An 8,207-nucleotide genomic window follows, 5' to 3' on the forward strand; every position below is an offset into this window, starting at 1 on the left:
TTGCATAGAGCCCCATCTGCTGTACTGTTATATAGAGCCCCATCTGGAGTACTGTTATGTTGAGTCCCATCTGGAGTACTGTTTTCAGAGGCCCATCTGGAGTACTGTTATATAGAGTCCCTACTGGAGTACTGTTATACAGAGCCCCATCTGGAGTACTGTTATACAGAGCCCCATCTGGAGTACTGTCATATCGAGCCCCATCTGGAGTACTGTTATATAGAGCCCCATCTGTGCTTTAGTTATATAGAGCCCCATCTGGGGTACTGTTAAATAGAGCCCAATCTGGAGTACTGTTGTATGGAGTCCCATCTGGAGTACTGTTAGAGAGAGTCCCATCTGGAGTACAGTTATATAGAGTCCCATCTGGAGTACTGTTATATAGAGTCCCATCTGGACTACTGTTCTCTGGAGCTCCATCTGGAGTACTGCTGTATCGAGTCCCATCTGGAGTACTGTTATACAGAGTCCCATCTGGAGTACTGTCATTTAGAGTCCCATCTGGAGTACTGTTCTCTGGAGCTCCATATGGAGTACTGTATACAGAGTCCCATCTGGGGTACAGTTATATCGAGCCCCATCTGGAGTACTGTTATATAGAGCCTCATCTGGAGTACTGTTATATAGAGCTCCATCTGGAGTACTGTTATACAGAGTCCCATCTGGAGTACTTTTATATAGAGTCCCATCTGGAGTACTGTTATATCGAGTCCCATCTGGAGTACTGTTATATAGAGTCCCATCTGGAGTACTGTTATACAGAGTCCCATCTGGAGTACTGTCATTTAGAGTCCCATCTGGTGTACTGTTGAACAGAGTCCCATCTGGAGTACTGTTATATAGAGCGCCATCTGGAGTACTGTTATACAGAGTCCCATCTGGAGTACTGTTCTCTGGAGCTCCATCTGGAGTACTGTTATACAGAGTCCCATCTGGAGTACTGTTATACAGAGTCCCATCTGGAGTACTGTTCTCTGGAGCTCCATCCGGAGTACTGTTATGCAGAGTCCCATCTGGGGTACAGTTTTTCGAGCCCCATCTGGAGTACTGTTATATAGAGCGCCATCTGTATTACTGTTATATAGAGCCACATCTGGCGTACAGTTACATGGAGCCCCATCTGAGGAACTGATATACAGAGCCCCATCTGGAGTTCTGTTATATAGAGCGCCATCTGGAGTACTGTTTTTTCAGAGTCCGATCTGGACTACTGTTAAAAATAGCCCCATCTAGAGTACTGTTATGCACAGTCCCATCTGGAGTACTGTTATATGGAGTGTCATCTGGAGGACTGTTATATCGAGTCCCATCTGGGGTACTGTTGTATAGAGACCCATCTGGAGTACTGTTATATCGAGCCCCATCTGGAGTACTGTTATATGGAGTCCCATCTGGAGTACTGTTATATGGAGTCCCATCTGGGGTGCTGTTAAATAGAGCCCCATCTGGAGTACTGTTATATGGAGTCCCATCTGGAGTACTGTTATAGAGAGCCCCATCTGGAGTACTGTTATATAGAGTCCCGTCTGGGGTACTGTAATAAAGAGCCCCATCTGGAGCACTGTTGTACAGAGCCCCATCTGTGGTACTGTAATATAGAGCCCCATCTGGAGTACTGTTATATGTAGTCCCATCCGGAGTATTGTTATATAGAGTCCCATCTGTGGTACTGTTGTATTGAGTCTCATCTGGAGTCCTGGTATATTGGGCCCCATCTGGGGTACAGTTATATCGAGCCCCATCTGGAGTACTGTTATTTCGAGCCCCATCTGGAGTAGTGTTATATGGAGCGCCATCTGGAGTACTGTGATACAGAGCCCCATCTGGGGTACAGTTACATAGAGCCCCATCTGGTGAACTGATATACAGAGCCCCATCTGGACTACTGTTATACAAAGTCCGATCTGGACTACTGTTATCAATAGCCCCATCTGGAGTACTGTTGTGCAGATTCCCATCTGGAGTACTGTTATATAGAGTGTCATCTGGAGTATTGTCATATAGAGCCCCATCTGTGGTAGTGTTATATAGAGCCCCATCTGGAGTACTGTCATATCGAGCCCCATCTGTGGTATAGTTATATCGAGCCCCATCTGGGGTACTGTTAAATAGAGCCCAATCTGGAGTACTGTTGTGTTGAGTCCCATCTGGAGTACTGTTCGAGAGAGTCTCATCTGGAGTACAGTTATATAGAGTCCCATCTGGAGTACTGTTATATAGAGCCTCACCTGGAGTACTGTGATATAGAGCTCCATCTGGAGTACTGTTATATGGAGTCCCATCTGGAGTACTGTTATACAGATTCCCATCTGGAATACTTTTATATAGTGTCCCATCTGGGGTACAGTTATATCGAGCCCCATCTGGAGTACTGTTATATAGAGCCTCATCTGGAGTACTGTTATATAGAGCTCCATCTGGAGTACTGTTATATAGAGTCCCATCTGGGGTACAGTTATATCGAGCCCCATCTGGAGTACTGTTATATAGAGCCTCATCTGGAGTACTGTTATATCGAGCTCCATCTGGAGTACTGTGATTATAGAGTACCATCTGGTGTACTGTTAGAGAGATTCCCATCTGGAGTACGTTCAAATAGAGTCCCATCTGGAGTACTGTTATAGAGAGCCTCATCTGGGGTATTGTTATATGGTGTCCCATCTGGAGTACTGTTATATAGAGTCAAATCTGGGGTACTGTTATATAGAGCCCTATCTGGAGTACTGTTATATAGAGTCCCATCTGGGGTATTGTTATATTGAGCCCCATCTGGAGTACTGTTATATTGAGCCCCATCTGCAGTACTGTTATATAGAGCCCCACCTGGAGTACTGTTATGTTGAATCCCATCTGGAGTACTGTTTTCAGAGGCCCATCTGGAGTACTGTTATCTAGAGTCCCTGCTGGAGTACTGTTATACAGAGCCCCATCTGGAGTACTGTTATACAGAGCCCCATCTGGAGTACTGTCATATCGAGCCCCATCTGTGGTATAGTTATATGGAGCCCCATCTGGGGTACTGTTAAATAGAGCCCAATCTGGAGTACTGTTGTGTTTAGTCCCATCTGGAGTACTGTTATATAGAGCCCCATCTGGAGTACTGTTATATAGAGTCCCATCTGGAGTACTGTTATATAGAGCCTCACCTGGAGTACTGTGATATAGAGCTCCATCTGGAATACTGTTATATGGAGTTCCATCTGGAGTACTGTTATACAGAGTCCCATCTGGAGTACTTTTATATAGAGTCCCATCTGGAGTTCTGTTATGCAGAGACCCATCTGTAGCACTGTTGCACAGAGACCAATCTGGAGTACTGTTCTATCGAGTCCCATCTGGAGTACTGTTCTCTGGAGCTCCATCTGGAGTACTGCTGTATCGAGTCCCATCTGGAGTACTGTTATACAGAGTCCCATCTGGAGTACTGTCATTTAGAGTCCCATCTGGTGTACTGTTAAACAGAGACCCATCTGGAGTAATGTTATATAGAGTCCCATCTGGAGTACTGTTATATGGAGTCTCATCTGGAATACTGTTATATCGAGTCCCATCTGGAGTACTGTTATATAGCGCGCCATCTGAAGTACTGTTATTTCGAGCCCCATCTGGGGTACAGATACATCGAGCACCATCTGGGGAACTGATATACAGAGCCCCATCTGGAGTACTGTTATACAGAGTCCCATCTGGAGTACTGTTATGTCGAGTCCCATCTGGAGAACTGTTATTTCGAGTCCCATCTGGAGTACTGTTCTCTGGAGCTCCATCTGGAGTACTGTTATACAGAGTCCCATCTGGGGTACAGTTATATCGAGCCCCATTTGGAGTACTGTTATATAGAGCCCCATCTCGGGTATTGTTATGTAGAGCCCCATCTGGGGTACTGTTATATGGAGCCCCATCTGGAGTACTGTTATATAGAGCCCCATCTGGTGTACTGTTATATCGAGCCCCATCTGGAGTAGTGTTATATCGAGCGCCATCTCGATTACTGTTATATAGAGCCCCATCTGGCGTACAGTTACATAGAACCCCATCTGAGGAACTGATATACAGAGCCCCATCTGGAGTACTGTTATATAGAGCGCCATCTGGAGTACTGTTATACAGAGTCCCATCCGGAGTACTGTTATATAGAGTCCCATCTGGAGAACTGTTATACAGAGTCCCATCTGGAGTACTGTTATATAGAGCCCCATCTGGAGTACTGTTATATAGTTCTCCATCTGGAGGACTGTTATATAGAGCCTCATCTGGAGTACTGTTATACAGAGTCCCATCTGGAGTACTGCAATACAGAATCCAATCTGGAGTACTGTGATATGGAGTCTCATCTGGAGGACTGTTATATAGAGTCCCATCTGGAGTTCTGTTATGCAGAGACCCATCTGTATTACTGTTGTACAGAGAACAATCTGGAGTACTGTTATACAGAGTCCCATCTGGAGTACTGTCATTTAGAGTCCCATCTGGTGTACTGTTAAACAGAGTCCCATCTGGTGTAATGTTATATCGAGTCCCATCTGGAGTACTGTTATACAGAGTCCCATCTGGAGTAATGTTATATAGAGTCCCATCTGGAGTACTGTTGTATAGAGTCCCATCTGGAGTACTGTTATAAGGAGTCTCATCTGGAGTACTGTTATATCGAGTCCCATCTGGAGTACTTTAAAAGAGAGCGCCATCTGAAGTACTGTTATATAGAGCCCCATCTGGGGTACAGTTACATCGAGCACCATCTGCGGAACTGATATACAGAGCCCCATCTGGAGTACAGTTATATCGAGCCCCATCTGGAGTACTGTTATATAGAGCCCCATCTGGAGTACTGTTACATAGAGCCCCATCTCGGATATTGTTATGTAGAGCCCAATCTGGAGTACTGTTATATCGAGTCCCATCTGGAGTACTTTAAAAGAGAGCGCCATCTGAAGTACTGTTATATCGAGCCCCATCTGGAGTAGTGTTATTTCGAGCGCCATCTGGATTACTGTTATTTCGAGCCCCATCTGGAGTACTGTGATATAGAGCCCCATCTGGAGTACTGTTACAGAGAGCCCCATCTCGGGTACTGTTATGTAGATCCCCATCTGGGGTACGGTTATATAGAGCCCCATCTGGTGTACTGTTATATCGAGCCCCATCTGGAGTAGTGTTATATGGAGCGCCATCTGGAGTACTGTTATACAAAGTCCGATCTGGACTACTGTTATAAATAGCCCCATCTGGAGTACTGTTGTGCAGAGTCCCATCTCGAGTACTGTAATATTGAACTCCATCTGGAGTACAGTTATATAGAGTGTCATCTGGAGTACTGTTATATCGAGTCCCATCTGGAGTACTGTTATGTAGAGTCCCATCTGGAGTACTGTTATATCGAGCCCCATCTGGAGTACTGTTATATGGAGCCCCATCTGGAGTACTGTTATATGGAGTCCCATCTGGAATACTGTTATGTAGAGCCCCATATGGAGTTCTATTGTATGGAGTCCCATCTGGAGTACTGTTATGTAGAGCCCCATCTGGAGTACTGTTATATAGAGTCCCATCTGGGGTACTGTTATAAAGAGCCCCATCTGGAGTACTGTTGTACAGAGCCCCATCTGTGGTACTGCAATATAGAGCCCCATCTGGAGTACTGTTACATAGAGTCCCATCTGGAGTACTGTTATGTCGAGCCCCATCTGGAGTACTGTTATACAGAGACCCATCTGGAGTACTGTTATATGGAGTCCCATCTGGAGTACTGTTCTCTGGAGCTCCATCTGGAGCACTGTTGTATAGAGTCCCATCTGGAGTACTGTTGAACAGAGTCCCATCTGGAGTACTGTTATATAGAGCCCCATCTGGAGTACTGTTATATAGTTCTCCATCTGGAGGACTGTTATATGGAGCCTCATCTGGAGTACTGTTATACAGAGCGCCATCTGGAGTACTGTTATACAGAGTCTCATCTGGAGTACTGTAATACGGAGTCCCATCTGGAGTACTGTTATACAGAGTCCCATCTGGAGTACTGCAATACCGAGTCCCATCTGGAGTACTGTTATATGGAGTCTCATCTGGAGGACTGTGAAATAGAGTCCCATCTGGAGTACTGTCATTTTGAGTCCCATCTGGTGTACTGTTAAACAGTGTCCCATCTGGAGTGCTGTTATATCGAGTCCCAGCTGGAGTACTGTTATATCGAGTCCCATCTGGAGTACTGTAATACAGAGTCCCATCTGGAGTGCTGTTATATGGAGTCTCATCTGGAGTACTGTTATATCGAGTCCTATCTGGAGTACTGTTATAGAGAGCGCCATCTGAAGTACTGTTGTATAGAGCCCCATCTGGGGTACAGGTCCATCGAGCACCATCTGGGGCACCGATATACAGAGCCCCATCTGGAGTACTGTTCTATAGAGCGCCATCTGGAGTACTGTTATACAGAGTCCCATCTTGAGTACTGTTATGTCGAGTCCCATCTGGAGAACTGTTATGTCGAGTCCCATCTGGAGTACTGTTCTCTGGAGCTCCATCTGGAGTACTGTTATACAGAGTCCCATTTGGGGTACAGTTATATCGAGCCCCATCTGGAGTACTGTTATATAGAACCCCATCTCGTGTATTGTTATGTAGAGCCCCATCTGGGGTACTGTTATATCGAGCCCCATCTGGAGTACTGTTATATAGAGCCCCATCTGGTGTACTGTTATATCGAGCCCCATCTGGAGTAGAGTTATATAGAGCGCCATCTGGATTACTGTTATATAGAGCCCCATCTGGCGTACAGTTACATAGAGCCCCATCTGGAGTACTGTTATGCACAGTCCCATCTGGAGTACTGTTGTACAGAGTCCCATCTGGAGTACTGTAATATTGAACTACATGTGGAGTACTGTTATATAGAGTGTCATATGGAGTACTGTTATATCGAGTCCCATCTGGAGTACTGTTATATCGAGTCCCATCTGGAGTACTCTTATATAGAGTCCCATCTGGAGTACTGTTATATAGAGTCCCATCTGGGGTACTGTTATATAGAGCCCTATCTGGAGTACTGTTATATGGAGTCCCATCTGGAGTACTGTTATACAGAGTCCCATCTGGGGTACAGTTATATCGAGCCCCTTCTGGAGTACTGTTATTTCGAGCCCCATCTGGAGTAGTGTTATTTTGAGCGCCATCTGGAGTACTGTTATATAGAGCCCCATCTGGGGTACAGTTACATCGAGCCCCATCTGGGGAACTGATATACAGAGCCCCATCTGGAGTACTGTTAGAAAGAGCGCCATCTGGAGTACTGTTATACCGAGTCCGATCTGGACTACTGTTAAAAATAGCCCCATCTGGAGTACTGTTGTTCAGAGTCCAATCTGGAGTCCTGTAATATTGAACTCCATCTGGAGTAATGTTATATAGAGTGTCATCTGGAGTACTGTTATATAGAGCCCCATCTGGAGTACTGTTATATCGAGCCCCATCTGGAGTACTGTTATATGGAGTCCCATCTGGAGTACTGTTATATAGAGCCCCATCTGGAGTACTGTTATTTCGAGTCCCATCTGGAGTACTGTTATATAGAGTCCCATCTGGGGTGCTGTTAAATAGAGCCCCATCTGGAGTACTGTTATATGGAGCCCCAACTGGAGTACTGTTATATGGAGTCCCATCTGGAGTACTGTTATGTTGAGCCCCATCTGGAGTTCTGTTGTATGGAGTCCCATCTGGAGTACTGTTATAGAGAGCCCCATCTGGAGTACTGTTATATAGAGTCCCATCTGGGGTAGTGTTATATAGAGTCCCATCTGTGGTACTGTTGTATTGAGTCCCATCTGGAGTCCTGGTATATTGGGCCCCATCTGGGGTACAGTTATATCGAGCCCCATCTGGAGCACTGTTATATAGAGCCCCATCTGGAGTACTGTTATATCGAGCCCCATCTGGAGTACTGTTACATAGAGCCCCATCTCTGGTACTGTTATGTAGATCCCCATCTGGGGTACTGTTATATAGAGCCCCATCTGGAGTACTGTTATATAGAGCCCCATCTGGGGTACTGTTACATCGAGCGCCATCTGGAGTACTGTTATGCAGAGTCCGATCTGGACTACTGTTATAAATAGCCCCATCTGGAGTACTGTTGTGCAGAGTCCCATCTGGAGTACTGTTGTGCAGAGTCCCATCTGGAGTACTGTTATATAGAGTGTCATCTGGAGTACTGT

This window comes from Heptranchias perlo, unplaced genomic scaffold, assembly GCF_035084215.1.
Source record: "Heptranchias perlo isolate sHepPer1 unplaced genomic scaffold, sHepPer1.hap1 HAP1_SCAFFOLD_74, whole genome shotgun sequence".
Lineage (NCBI taxonomy): Eukaryota > Metazoa > Chordata > Chondrichthyes > Hexanchiformes > Hexanchidae > Heptranchias > Heptranchias perlo.